We start from the raw sequence: 14,464 nt of genomic DNA on the forward strand, positions 1-14,464 counted from the left end.
TCTCGGGGAGACACTTGGAGGCTTAACTTGGTTGCTGATTTGTTCTACAGCCTCCTTTTTTTCTTTCGAGACCAAGTTTCACTCCGTCACCCTGAGTAGAGTGCCCAGGAGTCCACACAGCTCACTACAACCTCAAACTCCTGGATTCAAGTGATCCTCTTGCCTCAGCCTCCCAAGTAGCTGGGACTACAGGTGCCCACCATAATGCCCAGCTGGTTTTTCTATTTTTAGTAGAGATGGGGGTTTTTCTCCTATTCCGGCTGGTCTCAAATTCGTGAGCTCAAGCGATCCACCTGCAACGGCCTCTCAGATTGCTGGGATCACGGGCGTGAGCCACTGCGCCCAGCCTTGTTCTGTAGTTTGAGGAAAGTGTTTCCACTTTATGAGTCTTAGTTTGTCCATCTCTGCAATGAGGTCAAAAATCCCATAAGTCACCAGTTGGTGTGAGCAGGGAGGGTGACCCCCAAGGCTCCTGACAGTGAGAATGAGGGCTGCCCACTGTCCAAAATGATACATACAGAAGGCAATGACCAGCTTCCTCCACACATCACCCCACGGAACTGGGGTCTGGCTCAACCAGGTACCATGATGACAGCTGCCCAGCCTCACTTCCATCACATTCCCCAAACCCCAAGCCTGCTCATAAACCCTGGGGACTACTCTGGAGGCCCCCAGGGACTTCCCTTCTCATAGCTGAGGGTGGGATGGGCGGGGTCCAGATGCAGGGAAGACGGGCTTGTTTCCCCACAAACAGCCAGCCGAGAATCACGTGCCGCACCCCCACCAGAGAGTGGCTCCAGACGCAGGGATTGTGAACACAGAGAGTACAATTTCCTATAAAGCAGAAGAGGCGATTAAGTTAATGAAGGAACATTTTGCTGATTTGAAAACTATAATTAATAGGCATTAATTGTATATTTAGAAGTTAGCGTGGCGTGGGCTTGGGAGCTGTCCTCAAACACGCTGGCATTGTGAGCTGTATGCAATAGACCAGGCCCAGATGTTCCCCCAAAGCCCCTACCAAGAGCTTTGCAAGGGGCTGCGGCAAGGATGAAAGGTGCCACTTGCTGTTCTGCTCCCCCTTTCACGACGTCCTCTCTGAGATGCTGCTTATCATCTGCACTTTCATCTTCAGTTAAATAGCGTATGGCCCTGGCTGATTAAAGCCCCCTTCTGCTTTCAATCAGGGACTTGGGATCAGATTTCTAATGGTGGCAGTGGTGGCCTCACTGGTCCCCTGGTAAGCTTTTTGGCCACATCCACATGTGGAGAAAGGGTGGTGTGGGTGAGGGGCTTGGAGCTGGCCCTTTCGGAGTCCTAGGGGGCAGGATAGCTGCTGTGGCTCTCTTGGAATGACCCAACCCAGGCCCAGTCCCAGGGCTGTGGTGAGATCAGGCTGGTCTAACTCAAGTTGTCTTCAGGGAACCAAGCTGGCTCTAGGCTTGACCCCATTAACTTTGGCTGTGCCTGGGAGGTTGGGCTCTCAGATTCCCTCCTTACTGAAAGCTTCAGCATTCAAGGGGAATTCCGCAGGGCTCATCCACCCAGGGAGGAAGAAGATGCTGATTAACGGACTCAGGTGATGGAGTTTCAGTCCTGGCTCTATTTGCCAGTCGGCTGTGGGGCTGCACTGACCTGAGGCTTTCTCCTCATTATCATCAGATGACCTCTGCTAGTCTCTTCTGCCCATTGTACAGATGGGAAAACTGAGGATTCAGAGCTGACTAAACATAGCCTGTGAATCAGAGAGGATGGTGATGCACAGAAAGAGGGGCTAGAGGAGTTTGAGGAGGGTCTGGTCTTCTCCCCCTACCTTGGTGCTATGAGCTCCTTAAGAATTGGGGCCAGGTCTTTCCTGTTCTTTATGGTAACCCAGTGCTGAGCGCCATGCCTGGTCAATCCGCAGTAGGCATCTGCAGAGGGGATGAGGAGTGGACAGCAGCTGGTGGGGGCCAGCAGGTAGACCACAGAGATTTCTATGACTACCACCTGTCCATATGTGCCCCATGTGGCCTGAGCTCTCTCAGCTACATGGGACCATGAGGCTAGTTCTAGTCTATGGGGTGTAAGTAGAAGTGCCTGAGGGCCAGTTTGTGTCCCTTAGTTCTTTCTGTCCCTAAAGCCTTATGTTAAGACAGCAGAGCTGCGGGTGAGAAGCAGCCTGGCTTGTAGAGTCGCTGCATGGTAGAAAAGCAGCCTGGGGAGCTGCCCGGCTTGCTCTGGACTTCGTGAGAGTTCAACAGTGATGTGTCAAGCCACTGAGCCTTCTGGTCCCTGCCTACATTCACACTGATGTCAGTGCCCCAGGCCCCAGCCCATCCTAACACGAGGTGGAGCTTCTGAGCCTGGAGTCAGGGGTCCGGCTAATATATGATCCTAGTTTGTCAGGCTCAAGGTCATGTGGCCAAACCCTGCCCAGCAGTCACATCCCCTGGGCCATCCTCTTGTGTCTGTGTGCCTGGCCTGGCAGCCTGTCACGTGGGGTCTCCTCAGTGGAGGGGGTTCCCCAGGAAGAGGCTTGGAGGGACTTAGAGATGGTGGCCATCCCTCACTTTTCTACCATGCTTGGTGCAGACATGTGGGAGGGGTACAGAGGGTCACTGACCCAGCCTCTGTCACTGAGGAGGGTCCCTGAGACACATGTGGAAATTGTGCTGTGAGCCCCCAGCATCTGTTCTCAGTAATAAACCATTTGCCTTCCTCCCTGAGCATATTTAATTCATTTAAATGTCTAAATCAGTGGCACTCAGGCTTCACACAGCATCCGAGTCACCTGAAGGGCTTGTTAAAACACAGATCACAGGCCCCACCGCCAGCTTCTGATTCAGCAGGTCTGAGGAAGGCCTGAGAATTTGCATTTCCAAACATTCAGCATTAGTGATGCTGATGCTGCTGGGCTGGGGACCACGCTTTGAGAACCATTGGTCCGAGGTTTCTATGTGCCTCCTTCTTGGAAAGCCAGCTCCCCCTCCAGGGGCATGTCGCCCTGGCCTTGCGTCCCATCCTGCACACCCTGGCTTCCACTACAGCTCCATGTGCCAGCCCTCCCTCCCACTGCTCCCAGGGGCTCTAGACTGTCATGCCAGAGCTCCCTGTGACAGGTCTTCTTCTTGACCTCCAGGGCTGGCTGGATATAGCTGCTCTCTTTGTCCCAGGACACGTAGTCCCTCAGAGATTTGAAGGCAACTATATAATTAGGACTGTTTGGTTGCAAGTGACAGAATCCAAACTCAACCTGGCCCAAACCTAACAGAGGATTTTTTGTCTCTTGGAAGATCCAATAGATAGAGGCATGGCTGGATCCAGGAGCAAAATCCTGGTGCTCAGTCTCCCTGTCTCCTGGCTGAAAGGTGGACATGAGTCAAGTTAAGAGGTAATAGTGGGAGTGTCAGAGTCCCTGTCCCTGCTGACTCAGTTCCTGAACCCATAAAATGGGCTGTCAAGTTCAAGGAAAATGATGCACATTGCAGGATTCACAGGGTTACAAGAACTTTTGATCCATTCCTTCAGACTATCTGATGGGTGAAAAGACACCCAGACAGAAACACCCATCCCAGAAACTCTGCCTGTGGTGTCCCACTTGAGCAGGCCTCAGTTTCCCCATCTGTGTGATGTTTTTGTAACAGAAACTCTCCCAGGGTTGGCATGTGATGAACCAGGAAAGGGCTGAAATTGTGCCTAGAAGTGTGGGCAAATGTAGAAAGTTATATCTGTCAAGTCCTTGGGGACAGGTGGGGGTGCTGCAGAGAATCAGGTGCCAGAAGATATAGGTAAAAGTGATACAAGATGCTTAGGGAATGGCTGTCTTCTGTCACAAATGAGAGTACAAAATTCAACAGGGTAAGCAAAAAAGGGCAGTTTGCTGGCACATGTTCGGGGTGGCTTGATCTAGGAGCAACAGTTGTCTACCAATGGAGGGCCAGGGACCCTTTGATATCTGAGGTCCCTGACTCCTTCTCTCCTTGGGATGCAATTAAGACCAGCAGGACTCAGTGTCTGTGGCTTTCTCACTCCGATTTGGGTTCTATTTCCTTAGGCCCTCTGGGCCAGGCTCCCTGGCAGCTCTAAGCTGGGGCCCTGCACCAAGACCAGCAGGGAGGGGCGCCCTCGCTCTTAGCACTCAGTCTGAGAACTCTTGGGTTCTGACTGGGTCATACATCCACATTCAAGTGGATCACTGTGACCGGGAGAATGGCCAGGTCTGAGTCACACATGGCCCCACAGCTAGGGACAGAGTCAACACCTCCCAAAGGGTGGTTACCCTAAAGCAAAATTGGGCCGCTCACCCAGGAGGAGGGGAAATGCGTGCAGGCGGCCCACCCAACTGATGTCAACTTCAGGCGCCAAATTATCAGCCTGCCTGGGGGCCCCTCCCCTGCCCCACCTATGGTCTCTATCTTATCTCTGCACCCCACCCCCCACCCCAACCCTAAAAGCCACCCAGCCCAAGACACTGGATTCTCCTTCCTCCCGGCGAAACGAAGGGGCAGTAACCACATTCTCTCATTAGTTTCTCTGACATCTTTTGTCACCTATCAGGGGAACAAGCAATTCCTTTGATCACAGCAAAAGGAGAAAGAGTATTTAAAACACAGCCTGTGAAGATTTGCTAAGCAGAAGGCGGCCAAGGCAGTTGGTGGCAGTTTTCAAAGCAGAGACGTGATTTCCAGGAGCCAGACCTGCTTGTCTGAGTATTGTTAGGAAGGACGTACTCCACGCTCACCTGCAGCTGGGGCTTCTAAATGGGCCAAGGGACCCCAAAGTGGGGAAGGGGTTCCCCAGGAGTCTTGGGGGAGGGGTGCTGGGAGGAAGGTAGCAGTGCAGGCTCTGATTTGTTGCCCCAGGATGGCCAGGGGCAGGAGGACAGGGCTGGGAGCCAGAACTGGCGTGTCCAGGTGTGGGGGTCTGCTGAGCCCCAGGGTCAGGGCCCAGACTAGAGTTCAGAATGTCCCTGCCTTCTTCCCCAGACCTCTTTCCTACTTTCTGTCACGCCCACCAGCACCTGGCCATGACTCACAGAGATTCCCTTTTCCTAACTTTAATGCATTCCACTTATGTCACCACCAAAAATAAAAAAGAACAGTATCAGTCCACAGTAAGAAAAATAGTCAAAAAACCACACAGTGAAAAGTCAATCCTAGCGAGATCCCATTCCCTGCCCAGAGAGGCAGGAGGAGACCAGCTCTTCTTAGAGATTGGCAGGGACAGAGGAGGGGCTGGTGAGGGGAGGGAAAAGGGACTGATGCCACATCCTGGGGTTCAGTGGCTTCAGGAAAGCCCCCTGGGTGGGCCACACCCCCACTCTGGGACAGTGTGGACCAGATGAGCCAGAGGCCCCTTCAGTGCTGGTCGTCCCATGTGCGCCTGGCCGGCCAGGTGTGCCCGCTGAGTGAGTGAGTTCAGCACAGCCCTTCCTGAGAGCAGCTCAGAGTGGGGAGGGTGGCAGGGGTTTCCCGAAGCCTGTTTGCCTCCCCCTCAGAGCTGAAGCCCCTCCTGGCCCCAGGCCTCTGTGGCCACTCTTCCTGAGGTGCCTCCAGGGGCCCAAGGACAGAGGCAGGGGGAAGATGAGAGGGGAGGAGTCAGAGGGCTCAGCTTTGGCCCCGTCCCCCTGCTCTGCACACCCCTCTGCCCCAGCAATCTCCCTCATTCTGTTTCTCTGCTTAGGCTTGGGGGGTCCTGGGCCAGCCCCTCAGAAGGAGATTTTGGAGGGAGGGCAGTGTGTAGGCGTGTCCCTCTAACAGATGCCGTGGCACCACCCAGTAATTACTTGTTGGGTGCCTTCTCTCTGCTGCACACCAGGCTGCATGGGGTGCAAGTCCTTGTGCACAACGGAAATGCTTGTTCAAAAAGGATTCTGAATTTCTGGACAGCAAGAGCAGAGGATGAAACCAAGCGTGCAGCCCTGTGGGATTGCAGAGGTGGTGAGCTGTGCCCCAAAGGGACCCCGGGGCAATTTCTCATGAGAAATTGATAAAAGATTAAAGAGATAAATGGAGGAAGGTGAGAAAGACTCCCGGGTGACTTAAGATTAAGAAGCACAGGGTGGTGCCTGTGGCTCAAATGAGTAGGGCACTGACCCTATATGCCGGAGGTGGTGGGTTCAAGTCCAGCCCCGGCCAAAAAATGCAAAAAAATTAAAAAAAGATTGAGAAGCACTGAGGCCTCCTGAGGGACGGACTGGGGATTGAGGAGATGACTGCAGGCAGTGGGTCAGCAGCAAATGCCTGATGCAGGCACGGGCCAGTGGCGCTGAGGACGAAGAGGGCAGACCCAGGCAGGAAGTCCTCTGGGGCCAGATGTGGCCAGGTGTGCAAGCTGAGGGCAAGAGTTGTATTTTATGCCCCCACTCCGAGCTTTGAGCTGGGGAGAGAGACGGTTCTTTTGTAGCTTCAAAAGTTTCTCTGGCAGGTGCTGAGTACAAACGAGAAGAGGCAGGCCTGGGGCCAGCAGCCCAGTGAGGAAGATGATATCACTGTCCAGGGGAGAGGAGATAGGGGCTTGGGCCATCATAGAATTGGGGCAGCACAGAGCAGGGGCGAGTCTGGGGCATGCGGGAAGGTAGAACCAAAAGGATTTGCAGGTGGCTTGAAGCCTGGGGTCGGTACTCTCAACTTCCAGATGTGAATGCAGGTGCCACGGCCTAGATGAGGAGGAAACAGACTCATCTCACCACCTAACAGGGAGAGGAAGGAGAAAGCACTTTCAGGGTGGCCAGTCAGAGTCCCCGTGGGAATGGATGAGAACTTGCCACAGCAGAGGAGGTAGGACGTCAGATGCACACTATCTAGTAGACTCCTTCATTTAAACTGTGGGTTGAATCGTTTCCCTGAAAATACAGGTTCAAGTCCTAACCCCTGCTCTGTGAATATGACCAGAGAGAAATTTAGACACAGACACAGACAGCAGGGCCAAGGCCCTGTGCTGACAGAGGTGCAGGCTGGAGGGATGCCCCTACAAACCGAGGGATTCCAGGGGTTGCTGGAGGCTACCAGCAGCTAGGCGAGAGCCAAAGGAAGAGATTCTTCCCTAAAACTCCGAGGGAGTGCGGCACTACCAACACATGGACTTCAGACTCTAGTCTCTAGAACTTGTTTTAAGCCTCCTAGTTTACGGTAATTTGTTACAGCAGCCATGGAAAACTAATACTATCTACAGACAGCAAAACCCAAGTCAGGGAGGGCTGGCTTCCCAAAGGAGGGTAACCAGGTGCTACTGCCAGAAAGAGCTGGGTAGGCAAAACCCAAACATACCACATATGTAACTTCTACCCACTGCCCCTCACCTGGCCTCTCTGGCCCCTCACTAAGATGCTCTGGAGCACTTTAGCACGTCCGCAGACACCTGCTGCCTGCCCATCCTGCAGGAGTTAAGGAGGTTGTGCAGACACCAGAGAAAAGCTGCTCTAGGAAGCAGCTACTCTGAAGGAAGCCAACCACACAAGGGCTGTGCAGGTAGGTAAAGGGGGAGGAGTGGAGGGAGATGATCCCAAGGAGAAGGGCCCAGGGTCCTAGTGGACCCCATGCTGAACAGGGCAATGTTACTAATATATAAAGGAGGTCCTGCTATTAGATGACTGCACAATTCTATCCTGGTGACTAGATGAGAAGGCAAGCACACCATTTTGAAAACAGAAATTAAAAAAAAAATAATAAGGTTTATGCCTTTCTTTTTTTTTTTTTTCTTTTTTTTTTATTGAATGGTAACTATGTACATTAATGCACTTCTAGGGTACAGTGTGGGGTTTTCACATGCAATCTGAAATACTTCCATCAACTGGGCAACACAGCCTTCATGTCATTTTCTCAGTTATTGCTCTAATGCCTTTCTTTTAGAATGTTTTTTTTTGTTCCTGGACGTTTGTAACAATTAAATGAACCCAAAGGGGGAAAGAAGTAGATAAGAGTTCAAGTTCAAGCTCTTCTACTCTTGCCTCCCGTGACCTTGAGGTTCCCTTCCCCTCAGCAAAATTACCAGACTGGGCCACAACAGTGGTTCCTGAATGATGCTCCAGGGAACCCCAGGGGTGCCCTAGATGGACCAAAGGCAGAGCTCCCTGGCCTCCCAGTCAGCAAAGCTTGGCTTTCGTCTCTCTTCTGTGTGGAGTTTCTGTATCAAATTTCATTTGGAGAAAAGGCTCTGTGGCTTAAAAAAAAAAGTCTGAAATTTCTACTGAGTTAGCTCTGTAGTCCTTCCAACCCAAATACCCCAAGATTCTCCATCAGAATGACAAATGCTATTGCAATACACTTTGCCCTGGTCAGAAGTTACAAAGCATCCTCTCTGCTGACCGGCCACTTGTGTGTCTGCAGGACACCTCCTCTGCGGCATGATGCTGCTGAACATAATCTTCATGCTGGGGACCTGGATGGCCCTGGGGAGAGGAGAAAGCAAGTAGCAGGTGGGAGAGAGAGCTCTTTTCCGAGAGCCCAGGAGCTTGGTGTCCCAAGATCAGAGGAAAAGCTCTGAGGGAGCTGACGGGTGGGCAGGCAGGATGCACAGGCTCTGACGTCAGATCCCAGCTCCACCTCCTATAAGTCACGTGACCTCTTGTCCTTAGTTTCCTCATCTGTAAAATGAGGATGGTAACACTATCTCCCTCCTAGGGCTGTGGAAGGGGTACGTGGCCTAGGTTTGTAAGGCGCTGAACCCAGGCCCTGGTATGAGTGCTCTGACCATCAGCAGTGGTAGCCTCAGTTGTTATGTGGACGTGGAGGGTCCTTGGAACCTCAGAAAGAATCTGGGGAAGGCAGGGGTGTTGGGGGGGACAGCACTGTTCACTAGCCAGCCCAGGCAGCTCCTGTCAGGGATGCCTTCCAAAAAGTCCCCAGACATCATAGCTGTCCATGGACAGTGTATCAGTCAGCTATTTCTACATAACAAACATCCCCAAAGTTCAGCAGCTTAAAACAATAATAGTTTTATGACTTGAGTCCACAGATCACCCGGTGGAGAGCTGGCTGATCTTGCTTGAGTTAGCCCACACGTGTGGGAGTCAGCTGGCTACTCAGAGGTAGAGTCAGGGGTGGAGCATGGCAGCCAATCCCTCCGGTATTAGGGAAGGGCCTCTACCCAAATTGAAGGCTCAGCAAGCCCCCTCCCCAAACATCAGGCCACAGCTGGAGGCATCTCTGGACTTGTCTTGCCCCTGGAAGATCCCAAGCTTGTTATTTTTTTTTCCAAGCTTGTTATTTTTAAGCACCCTGTTTTATTAGGAGTCACTTCCCGGGTTCCACTTGCAGGAGGTGGAGGACGGCAGCTCCCTTCCGCCTCTGCGGCGTCTGGACCGGATGGAAGAGGACCAAGCAGCAGAAAGCAAGGTGAGGTTTTGAACCCCAAGTAGAGGGTCATCCGGGAGCTCTCCCAACAGACACTTAAAGAGGGGAGCGATTATAACAGAGTGCGAAGCATCATCACTTTCCCATCAAAGCTCCTTCTTTCCAGTCCTTTCCAAGGGCTTTCTCAAGCGGTGTCTGTTCCGTCTGGACAAACGCTCAGATTCCCCCGCAGCCCTGAGAAGCGCTCGGAGCCGCCGGGGCGGCAGCGCCATCTGCTGGTCATCTTTAAAATTGCGAGATGCGCAGCTCTGGTCTCAACTCTCCAGAAGTGCCCCGCCGGAAAGCGGAAGAGGTTGCACCACTAAACATTGCTTAAAACGCGGGCAGCCAAGGTTACAAAAGGCTAAAGGAAATGGGCAGCTCTCACACTTAGCTGGTGCAGGAGTGAGTTAGTACAGCCCTTCTGGAGAGAGAGAAATTAAGTAATATCAAAATCATTAAAAAGAAAAAAATCATTTAAGATGTTTATGATTTGCAAATACAGACTTTGTCGTTTAAAAATAAATGAAACTTTTTTTTAAAGAGTAAAAGAGTGTTTTTGATTCAGAAACATCACTGTCAGAGATTTCTGTAAGATCTCACAAATAGCAAGAAGACATATGTGTCAAAGTGTTGCTCCAAGGTCACCCCAAGTAAGGAAAATTTGGAGCACTGTGGAAATGGTTAAAGGGACTGTGGCATATGCATTAGGATATGATGAAACCATTAAAAATGACGTGGAAGGACATCATAGATTGTATAAAGCGGTAGGGTGCTGACCCCATATGCTGGAGGTGGTGGGTTCAAGCCCAGCTCCGGCCAAAAAAAAAAAAAAAAAAGATTGTATAAAGCTGCAATTCACTAAGAAGATTACAAAGCACCGTGACAGGCAAGCCAGTCCGGGCCACTGCCCAGTGAGGGGCAGGGGCTTCCCTCCTTGGCTCTTCAGGGTGTTCTCTGCATGCCCTACAGAGAGGTCCTCACGAGAACCCCGGGTGCAGGAGTCTGCCGGGGTTGCTGGAGGTGCTATGTCTATCTTGTCACCATGAGCAGAGGCAAAGCGGAACTGAGGGACAGAGGAAGTGAGAGACAGATGAGACAGAGCCTGAGTCTTGGAGCCAACTTGGCTTGGAACTAGTCTATTCCTGGACTTTTCAGATAATAAATTCCTTCCTTGTCAGGTTAACTTGGGTGTTTGTCACATGTAACCAAAACAGTCTGTACGTCCCAAACAAAAGCTCATTCACTCTGTGATGACCCAGCAACTGTAGATGGGCGGTGCAGAGATGTGCCTTGCAAGACTTCTTTATGTTAGTACCTAGAACTTAGTCTCTCACCTGGCACAGCCAGGGGGGACAGATGAGGACAGGTACATCCTGAGCCCACCCTTTTCTGAGTGCAGACCTGAAATGAAGACCCCGGAGAGTCAGAGTCAGAGGAGGTTCCTGCCTCCAGGCTATGCACCGGCCTCCCCTCTGCCTGGAATTCCTCCTCCCCAAGCTCCTTTGCATTCTCCGGGATGCCTTGGAACAGCCCCTCCTCTGAGAAGCCTTCCCGACCACCTGGCTGAGGATTCTGTCTCAGCTTCTATGTGTCAGTGACCTTCTGATATGTCACTCCTATGGGCAGGGAGCAGGTCTGTCTTGGTTGCTGCTGTGTCTCTAGCTCTTTGTAATGTCTAGGGCATCGTAGGAGTGCCCTAGATCTTTGGCTCCTGAGAAAATGTGTAGCCAGATGGACAGCCAGTGGGAGAGCCGAATCTGGGAGCCCGCTGGGATGGTGGCACTCGGCTTCTGGGGGAGGGCATTTTCTTGCTCCTAGTGGCAGAACACAGCTGGATGGGTGATGGCGCCCACCCGAGGGCGTGTGCTGCTGACTTTGACCAGCTCAGAGCACTTCCTCCCCTTGAGGGTCTTACCTGAGGTCAGGGTGTGAAGTCAGGAGCTGGAGTCTGAGGGGAAGTTGAAAGCCAAGGTTGGGCAATCAAAGTCAGAACTGAGCCCATGATTTAGGGGCAGGAAAGCAAGTGGGGTTGAATCCGGGGCTCAGGAGCAAAGCTCCCAGTGTGCTTGGGTGAGACCCTGGATGCTCTGGGATGACACACAGCACCAGATGATCAGGACCACCATGTGCTCAGAAACTTATTTCCTTTGGTAGCAGAGTAAATCAAACAGAAGTCTCAGCGTGGTGATAGCGGGCCTCCAACACTCGTTTCTCTCTGTCTCTGTCTTTTAACAAAAGTCCACTGGCCGGCTCAGACTCCGGCCTGTCTCAGGCCAAGCCTTGTTAGGATGTAATAACCGTGCTGGACTTCGTTGTATTTATTTTTATAGTTACCTTCTAATCATAGCAAGTGATTCTGATTTAAGGTGGTCACAGGAAATTTCTTTTTCAAATAACTTTGCATAATTGAAAAAGGATGACTAAAAAGAAAATGACAAGCAGATGACAGAACAGGTGTGGCATAGGTAGGTCCCAATGTCCTGGCAAGGCAGCTCTCTGCAGTTGCTGCAGGTGGGGCAGGAAGCCTTTGGAAGAGGGCTTAGTGTGGTCTGGCTTTTGAGCAGTCCACCCACCCCCACCAGCCGGTGGAATCAGACCTGGTTTTGCTGCCCTAAAGCAGATTCACAGGCAGTGAGGTATCTACTAAGGAGCCCATAAAAGGGAATATTAGGCCTGGAGGTCACAGGCTATGGTGAGCAGTGGTAGGTGCCCGGCCTACACTCAGGAACCCAAGCCAGTGCCTAGTGTCAACACTGACCCTGCACCCTCAGGTCCAGCTGGGGCACCCTTAAGGGCTTCCTGGCATTTGAACCCAGGATAATTCTGTTTCTGCTGCCTGTGAGAGTCTGTCCCTTTGATGTGGACACCGCAGATCTGGTCCTAGTGCTCTCCCTCTCTCACTGTGTGACCTTGAGCTTGTCATTCCTCTAGGCCTTGGATTCCCCATCTGTAAACAGAGATGAGTGAAGTGACCTTTGGGGACTGTTATGGGTGAGAGGACCAGGGACATGTCCCCTCCCTGTCCTCCACGTTGCTTAGCATGGAACTCAGTAAAGAAAGCAAGTCCCCAGGCAAACAGGCCTGGATGTACTTCCCTGCTCTACCAGCTATTAGCTGTCTGACCTTGGGCAAGTCACTTAACCCCTCAGAGTGTCTAGTCATTGTTTGTAAAACAGATTAAGACCTCATCCTGAGCTGGGCTCCAGAGGTCCTGGGGTGGGGACTCTGATTTTTACTGCACAGGTAGCTGCTTGCAGAGTTGTTTATTTTTATTTTTTATTTTTTGGCTGGGTCTGGGTTTGAGCCGCCACCTCTGGCATATGAGCCTGGTGCCCTATTCCTTTGAGCCACAGGTGCTGCCGAGAGTTTGTTTATTTTTGATCATGGGCTTGGCAGGCAACAGACCAGGGCACCGGTCTCACAAGGAAGCATAATGTCAGCCCCAAGGGGAGACCACAGTTCTCCATGTGGCAGCTGGCAGGGGAGCCTGGCACGGTGCTCCCACCTAGAGCTCTCCAGGTTCAGGTGGGGAGAACACGGGAGTGGGGAGGAGCCCACCACTGCACATTGCTGGGCTCTAAAGATAGTTTGTTCAAGGTGCTTTCCAGTCAGTTCAACTCATGGCTTCTCAGACTCTAAGGTACACAGGCTGAGATCTCCTGGTTGCGGGTGGGGGTGTCAGTCTTGTTAAAATGCAGATTCTGATTCAGCAGGTCTGGAATGGGGCCTGAAATTCCACATTTCTGACAATGCCCCACCCTGGGTATGGAGGGCAGGGACCCCTCACCTCTTGCGTACACCTAGCCTTTGAGGAGTCAGGGGAAGAGGGTCTGGTCCCAGGCTGCCACCAGTCTGAAGTCCCCTGTAATTAAGGACTAATACGGGGGTGGGGTGGGAGAAGGCTCAGGTACATAGGAAAGTGGGGTACCCTAGTGGGACTGCAGTAAGTTCTCAGGAAACTTTCTGGAGGAAAGGGTCACAGAATTCAAGGACCCCAAGAACGAGTGGGTCTCTGACTTTTGCAGCAAATGGGAAATGTCAGGAAGACATGGCCATGGTGAGACATCCCAGACCATCAGTGTACACAGCCAGAAGAAACTCCAGGGGACCCTCAGGTCAAGGAAGTTTGAAGACCGGGACCAGGTGCAATGCCGAATGTCATCAGGAAGGAGCAAGAAGGGGATCTGGAAAATGCCCTCTGTGGCCAGTCCCCCTTCAGCAAGCTAGAATAAGGCCATTAGCTGTGCACTATGTGGGGGTACCTGTCTTCAGAGGTACGATGAGAAGTCCCCCACATGATTTCGTAGGTTCCTTCTACCCCAAATAGGCATTTTTCTCTTTGACACACACACTTTGAGATGCACATTTTTTAAATATGTGAGCCTCTCTGAGCTCAGTGGTACCTTACACTCCTTACTGGCCTGGCTCAATGCTGATTTCCCTCACAGAGGATTTGAATTTGGAGTGCCAGGCACCTGGAACACCTCTGAGACCACTATAACATGACCTTGCACCTGAGGGATTTGGGACCACCCTGCATGTATTCAGCCCTCAAACATAGGTGAGCACCAGCTTGCAGTTCAAATTCTCAGAGTCGATCCCACCCCTGAACCCGGTGCCAAGCTGGATTCCTGCAGATTTTCTCAATGTCCCCTTCTGCAGGGAAGGGTTTTCAGTTTTAACCTTCACACTGGGGGTCTCTTTGCTTTTCCAGCTTTTTTTCTGGAATTTCCCATTAAGCTCCTTATGTTGAGCATTTTTTCTATTTGGTGCATTTTACAGTTGATGGCATTTTAGATTTGATGAAATAACTTTGCAAAATCATTACAATCAGCTTCACCATTACAAAGAGAATCATAGCTCTTTAGTTTTATCATTTAACATTTTAATTTTCCATATACCCAGATTTTCAATAAGTTTAATATCTCTCACTCAATACATCGTTCTCTTGCAGTAAGTTGAGAAATTTGAAGGGTATCCTTGTCCAAAGACAGCCTGTTTCTAACATTTAGGGCAGAGCCTGAAGGGGCCCCCTGCAGTTGTTACCACAAGATGTCACTGTGGAACAAATTCTGGTGCAGTCCAGTGACAGCCAGCTCACTGCTGTGGTGATCCCTTGCTGGGCTGGATTCCTGCCGGTAAGTGGT

This window comes from Otolemur garnettii, unplaced genomic scaffold (genome assembly GCF_000181295.1).
Source record: "Otolemur garnettii isolate 467f Iridium unplaced genomic scaffold, OtoGar3 scaffold00058, whole genome shotgun sequence".
NCBI lineage: Eukaryota > Metazoa > Chordata > Mammalia > Primates > Galagidae > Otolemur > Otolemur garnettii.